This window comes from Raphanus sativus, chromosome 2, assembly GCF_000801105.2.
Source record: "Raphanus sativus cultivar WK10039 chromosome 2, ASM80110v3, whole genome shotgun sequence".
Classification (NCBI taxonomy): Eukaryota; Viridiplantae; Streptophyta; class Magnoliopsida; order Brassicales; family Brassicaceae; genus Raphanus; species Raphanus sativus.
This window is the reverse complement of record NC_079512.1, coordinates 3,879,849-3,887,640: the sequence shown is the minus strand read 5'-3', so window position 1 is coordinate 3,887,640 and position 7,792 is coordinate 3,879,849.

Genomic DNA, 7,792 nt, shown 5'->3' with positions numbered 1-7,792 from the left:
AATAAAAGTTTAGAATTTTTATATTACACAAAAAAAAACTAAGTCGGGCGGGGGCGGTGGATCGTCTCCCGGTAAAGGTCTTCACTCCTCCTCTGTAGTTCCTCCTCTTGCTGCTGAGTACGAGAAGGCTCGGAAACCGGGTTCCGTCGTTGCATATCCGCCAACATCTCTTCCCATTGGGGATTTCCAGAAGATATAATTTCCAAAAACCCCTCCACTCCACCCATACGAGCTTGGAACGATTGGTGCGTGGACTCCAACTCCGACTGCGTGGACGCCAACTGAGTCCGCGTCGAGTCTAACTCCGAACGCAGCTCAGTGACTTCGCCGGCTCGTCTCTGACCATAAGACGATATCGCTCTTGGGACATCGTTGATGGAACCGATTCCCAACGTACGTCCTTTTTTCTTAGGGATGACCTACAAAAATAAAAAAATTAATGTTAATAATTAAAAAGGTAGATTAAAAGTTAAAATAAATTTTTTTACGTCTTTGTAAATCTGATCCACTTCTTGAGTGGATAATACGACCGGTATTCCATCGGGAGATTGCTGGGTTAGCTGGGTTTGGCGGTCTTCAATCCGAGCAACGACATCGTTGTAGATTTGGTCTGGTGGGTCTTCTCGTAAAGCTCTTTAAGAGACGGGAATTGTCCCGTCTCTTTAGCTTGAAAATATTTAAAATTTAAATAGTTAGAATCAATATACATAAACATATTAATTATTAAAATATTTAATATGAAAAAAAAGTTATAAATTAATTACCATTTCCAAGCGGACACGGGCATGGGGTTTTTGACCCGTACAGTGAAGCATCGGGCCGTTGCCGTGCTCGTCTTTGGTGTTATGAATCATTTGTGGTCGAAGCCCATCTCGTCCAGGTCCACACGTCAGCCCATTGTTATACTTATATATGACGCCTATTGTTATGTATTGGACCTTAGCCTATTTGTCTTATAACGGTTTATGTAATCCTATATAAGGAACCTTTATGTTATGAATAAAAGATAAGCTTTACGTTTACAACAAAAATATCACTTATTGCAATAAACTTCTTTAAAACATTAAATTACACGACATCTTATTTCAACTGAGTTCATTAAAAAGGGCCCAAGATCCCAACCCGCTGAAAATATATGTTCAACAAAGCAGTATTTGCCAGAGAATTTGCTCGAGTTAAGAGAATGGAAAAGTCGCTTGATCCTGAAAGATCTAGCCCAAGCCCAAAATTATTGTATTGGTTTGCTGAGTTATATTGGTCTCACTTTTAGTAATAAAACATGTCAACTAAAATTAAATGGATCACAAAATCTAACTAAAAATTTAACAAAAAATTTCCCACTTAAATTTCGTTAATACGTGTCACCTTCTGTCTAAAATACCATGACGGAAGATGTTTACATTAACGGTTTGCAAGTTAAAGGTTTATAATATAAGAAAATTCAGTTGAAGGGTTTTCTTCTGATTCAAAAATATTTGAGGAATTTTATGATTAAAAGTTATTGAATAATTTTATTTATTATTACTTATGTATTATTTAAAACGCTTATGATGATAAGGATTTAATACTAATTTATAAATCTTTACACTACTTTATCAATCTTTATAACTGATTTATAAATACTAGTGGTATGGGTTGACGGTCCCCTCTCGTATCTCCTTCAGGAGTATACAACGGCTGCATGGGACAGAACTCGGGCTTGGAATCGACGCCGCTTGTTGCTTGTAGTCTGGAGATTCTGATTTTCATCTTGGAGGGTGATGTTTTCTGCCTCGATCTGGGAAAGCTTCTCGACACTTTGTCCCAGCTGCTTGGTATTTTCTTCTAGCTTCCTTTTAGGTTCTGGACCTCAGAGAGGAGCTCGGGATTTACTTCAGCTTGATTCTTCTGAAGCTCGGTTAGTTGGTTTTGCAAAGTGACGAGTCGTGCTTGTAACTCGGCTTCTCTAGGGGTAGCCAGGGGCGGACGTACGTACACGAGTACGGGGTCACGTGCCCCCTACTGTTTTAATTTTTTTTTTTTGAATAAGCTTGACTAATTTGATAAAAATGTATGCAGTTTAATGAAAAAACATAAAATGTGCCCCCAACTCAAAACTGTTTTTGTTATTTTTAGTAGTTTGCCCCCAACTAAAAATGTGTCTAGATCCGCCAGTGGGGGTAGCTTGGGATTGATTATCTTCATCTCCTACTGCCATCGTCACGTAGTTTAGATTACTCCCCTCTTTTCGTTAAATTGTTAGGGGATTTTTGTGTAGGATCTTTGTGAATAATACGGAACACTAGGATGTATATCAAAAGAGAATCGAGACTAAAAGATATTTGTATTGATTATATGAGCAGGGACTACAACGTTTTGGTGTATAAATTGTAGTTTTAGCCGCCTCACCCTAATCATTTAGCCTTTGAATGTCGATCTCTTATTCTTGGGTATGGGTTCCCCTTATATAGTCGTAGAGGTTGGTTGGAAGTAGGTTAAACTCTTCCATATTCGAAAATATGGAAGAATCATCATATCGGCAAGTTTCCATTTTTCCGAGAGCAAGGTGTGGAAGCAGGGGCCGCGTTCTGAGACATTGTCAGCAGGAGTCTGGAAGACAAAGTTCTAACCAAGGTCTAGAAATGATACTCTGGGATATTTTTCCCCAAAGGGGCCCCTCTTTGATAGGGAAAAACAAAAAAATATCAAATTTATGAAAAATCTAGTTCGAATATTGGTCAGGAATGTCTAATGAGGATGAGCATGATTAGATCATGAATGTCTGATCATGGGAGTCTTCAACGAGATTACCAATAACGGGGAGAGGAAAGGATGAATGAAAAGATCATATGCATCCTTCCAGTAGAAAATTAAAAAATCAATATTTTGATATACCTAGACGACTTCTATGTAAGTCGTCTCAGGTTAGTTTTGCAATTGAAAAAAAGGTTTTTTTTTCTAGACGATTTACACGAAAGTCTTCCGTCCGACGATTTACATGGAAGTCGTCCTAGATAAGTAAGGTTTGACCAGAATCTCAGAATAAAATCATGGACGGCTTTCGTGTAAGTCGTCTAGAAAAAAAAATTACGTTTTATTTTTCAATTGCAAAACTAACCTGAGACGACTTACATGGAAGTCATCTAGGTATAACGAAATATTGATTTTGAAATTTTCTACTGGACGATTTACATGTAAGTCATACAGGAAAAGTCAAATTTCTGACATAATCCGATTAAATGCAAAACTAACCTGTGTACCCTAGACGACTTACATGGAAGTTGTCTCGAATTTTTTTTTAACAAACAAAGATGGACGACTTTCATGTAAGTCATCTCTAAAACCCCCATTTAAAAGTCAATTGTAAACTAACCTCTGCATTGACCAAAAGACTTACATGTAAGTTGTCTACATCCAGAAGACTTATCCGGAAGTCGTCTGGGCGAACAGATATGGAAAAAAACTGATTTCATAGTTTCAACCAGTGAAATAACTTGTTTAGCACACAGAAGTCTTTTCAAAGCACCGAGAATCTCAAACAAAAGTGACCCACCAAAAACCATAAGCTTCAATGGCTCCATGAACCATAAAAAAAATAGAATCAAATTCTTGGGTTATTTTGGATGAATATGGAGAGAAAATGAAAGAGATGTTGTTTTTAGTTCAAAAGAATTGAGAAATTAAGGAGTATAAATCGATTTGAGGTGCATTAAGAGCTTCAAATTGGTTGTTCATGGTGGTTGGTGTATTGATGAAAATGATAATCTTGTGAATACTTGAAATTGATGAGGTTGAGAGAGCTAAAAAGCCATTTTCGTAAAAAAAAGTAATGGTATTTTCGTGAATAATATGAACTTGTGGGGTGAATAGGGCAAAAAAAATCCAAAAAAAAACAGGTTTAGTTTTAGAGTTGACTTTAAATTTTGAGTCAAATTCGCAAATAGTTCTAGAATTATTGTTTGTTTCTTCTAGTCACATTTTTCAGAGGTTTGAGAATTGGAAATTAACAAGGATAACAAAAACACAATAATATGCCAACCACTAAAGAAAAGTGGCCGCTGTCTCTTATGTACGAATTATAATACTACAGTTCTAATCCCTATAATTTAGAAATACTCATTCTTCTTTGGGGAATTGCCAAAAATACCACTTTCATGATACCACTTTTCAAGTTTACACTAACCAATTTTACCATTAAAAATTTAATAGAAAAAATACTATTATACCCCTAACTAATTAAACCTAAAACTACCATTTCTTCTCCACGATTTCTTAAAAATTGAGATTCATATTAAACGTGATCAGATCTGGGAAGAGTCTCCGGTGGTGATGAGTTCTCCGACCAGATTCGACGACTTTGGCCAGATCCGACGACACTGGCGAGTTCTCCGGCCAGATCCGACGACGCTGAAGAGTTCCTGGCGAGATTTGACGAACGCTGACAAGTTTCCGGCGAGATCTGACGATGCTGACAAGTTTTTCGGCGAGATCTGATGTGGCTAACGAGTTCTCCAGCGAAACTGACAGACTCTACAAGCTCAGACGAACAATACGATCTCTCTCCCGACGCATAAGAAACACTAACAAATGTAAGAGGATAATAGATGGTGATTTTCGTCTCCTTCTGTAATTGTAGCTTGATTTATCAAAATCGATATGTTTCTGATAAAGAAGACAGAAGTTTTTCTCATGAAGTTTTGAAATCTAAAATTTATAAGACTTTATAAATTGGGTCATTTCAAGTCTTATTGTTCATCTGTTAGCAATCAAAAGACATAGAGCTTAAAATAAATTTAATTCATGAGAAATTATTAACCTAAGAGTAAATTTATTCCATGATTACTTCTTCTCTTGATTGATCTGATAATGTTACAGGGAATTACAAAGGTGTGATGTGAGCTTTTGGATTTAAAGGATACTGTGGAGAATATGTGTGGTGATATGCATATCAAGTACCTCACTTTCTTGAGGTAATACAATGCTACTATTTATTTTTTTAGCAAGGTTTAGTATATGCAATATATGAGGTGAAATGTTGGTGTTTTGTTATTATAATGTTCTGTTTGGTACTTATGAGATTCATATTTTATGTTTTGTTTTGTGTATAATATCTATAGAAGCAGTGTAGATTGAGCATGAGTTTGTTGAGTTACGAAAGCATGTTATTTTTGTATCTTGTTTTTAGAAGTGAGTGTTGATGGTTATGAATAATATGTGACTGGATTGAGTTCAGATTTTGAAGAACGATAAGGTTGGTGAGCTGTTTGAAGAAGCAAGAGGGACTCTCAACAAGAACGTAGTTTATGTGATTAAAGAATGACTATTTATAATGCTTTATAAAAGTTGCAGAGTATGTTTCTTAATACATTCTTCTCTCTCATCTTCTTAAGACATCTCTTATACTAAAACAATTGTATCTCTCTTATGAGTTGCATAGTTGGAGAGATTGGTTGGACGTGTAAGTGAGTTTGGTTCAATCGTTTCTTTTATAGAAGAGTGAGATATGGAGAAGTCTTGATGTTGTCATATTATGTTAATAATGACTAACAAGAACTGAGTTTTGCAAGTACAAACTCTGTTGGAACTAGATTCAAATGATTTACAAAGTTTTATAAATTAGTTTATAAATATTTATAATTAACTTATAGAATGCAGTAGATATTTTATGAAGTATTATAAATCAATTTTATAAACTTGTGTGAATCAATTTATACATTCTTGTAAATCAAAATAAAATATCTTATAGACTAGTTTATAAGATTTTATAAATCAGTTTCTGAATCTTTATAAATATTTATGAATCATATAAGCTTTTATATACAATATATTAACTCTTATATAATTGTTTACATACCCTTATAAACTCTTATAAATTATTATACAAACCATTATATATTGTTTTATAAGGCTTTCTAAATGCTTATAGACTCTTTTAGTTGATTTATAAACATATACAACTCTTAAAATACCCCTTATAAATTGAATATAAGCTTTTATAAAGTTTTGTAAACTCCTATTAATAGTATATATATACCCCTTATAGATTATTTATAAACTTTCATAACTTATAAATTGAATATAAGCTTTCATAAAGTTTTTATAAACTCCTATTAATAGTATACATACCCCTTATAAATTATTTATAAACTTTCATAACTTTCTTATAAATATTTATAAATGGTTTATAGATTATTTAACTTGTTTTATATGCATTTATTAATGGTTTATATACTCTTACAAATAATTTTACATACCCTTATAAGGCTTTGTAAAGAAATGATGATACGTGACAGATTCTGAGGCACATGCTAACAGTAAGCAAGGCTCCACGGCTTCAGAAATTTTACATACCTTTATAAATTGTTTAATAATCCTTTATAATGGTGTATAAACTTTATAAATTATTTTTTTAAACCCTTATAAATTATTTATAAATTATTATACAAACCATTATAAATTATTTTATAAGGCTTTTTAAATGGTTATAGACTCTTTTAGTTGATTTATAAATATATACAACTCTAATAATACCCTTTATAAATAGAATATAATCTTTCATAACTTTTTATAAACCCTTATTAATAGTATACATACCCTTTATAAATTATTTATAAACTTTCATAACTTTCTTATAAACATATATAAATGGTTTATAGATTTTATAACTTGTTTTATATGCCTTTATTAATGGTTTATATAATCTTACAAATAATTTTACATACCCTTATAAATTGTTTTATATTGGTGTATAAACTTTATAAAATATTTTTATAAACCCTTATAAATTATTTACATATTCTTATAAACCCTTACAAGTTATTTACAAACCATTATAAATTGTTTTATAAGGCTTTCTAAATGGTTATAGACTCTTTTAGTTGATTTATAAATATATACAACACTAATAATACCCCTTATAAATTTAATATAAGCTTTCATAACGTTTTATAAACTCTTATTAATAGTATACATACCCCTTATAAATTATTTATAAACTTTCATAACTTTCTTCTAAACATTTATAAATGGTTTATAGATTTTATAATTTGTTTTATATGCCTTTATTAATGGCTTATATACTTTTACAAATAATTTTACATACCCTTATAAGGCTTTGTAAAGAGATGATGATACGTGGCAGATTCTGAGGCACATGTGGACAGCAAGCAAGACTTCACCGCTTCAAAAATTTTACATACCCATATAAAGTATTTTTATAATCTTTTATAATGGTGTATAAACTTTATAAATTATTTTATAAAGATTTATAAATTAGCTATAAAAGTTATAAAAACTTATAAATTATTAAAACAACTATTATCCAGGTGAAGTTTCAGAGACTCTATTACAACACCACGTGGGGCGTTTGCTTCTTTGCTATCCCCAAGGCAAGTTTAAATAGTTTTATAAACTTTTATAAATAGTTATAAAAATATTTATGTGTGTTTATTAACTTTATAAAAGGTTGATATAAAGTTTTATAAGCTCTTATAAAATTTATAAATGATTTATAAATGATTTTATAAACTCTTAATAGTTTGTGGCTTGTCCTCTTGTCTACAAGAAATGTATAAGCAGGCAGCCAAAGTGCATCATGTTTCTTTTTCTGGTTGACTTTTGATCCTCCATCCTCTTAAATATTTCATTAGCCCAATCCTACATATCATCATTAACGACAACAAAAAAACTCCATTAGCAACATATCTCCATGCTATGAATTTACCAAACCAGTTTAACAGAAAGAGACGAAGAACGTTACCTTAATAGTTCCAACAAGCCCTAGCCTGTGAAAACAAAAATCAATCAACGAGTA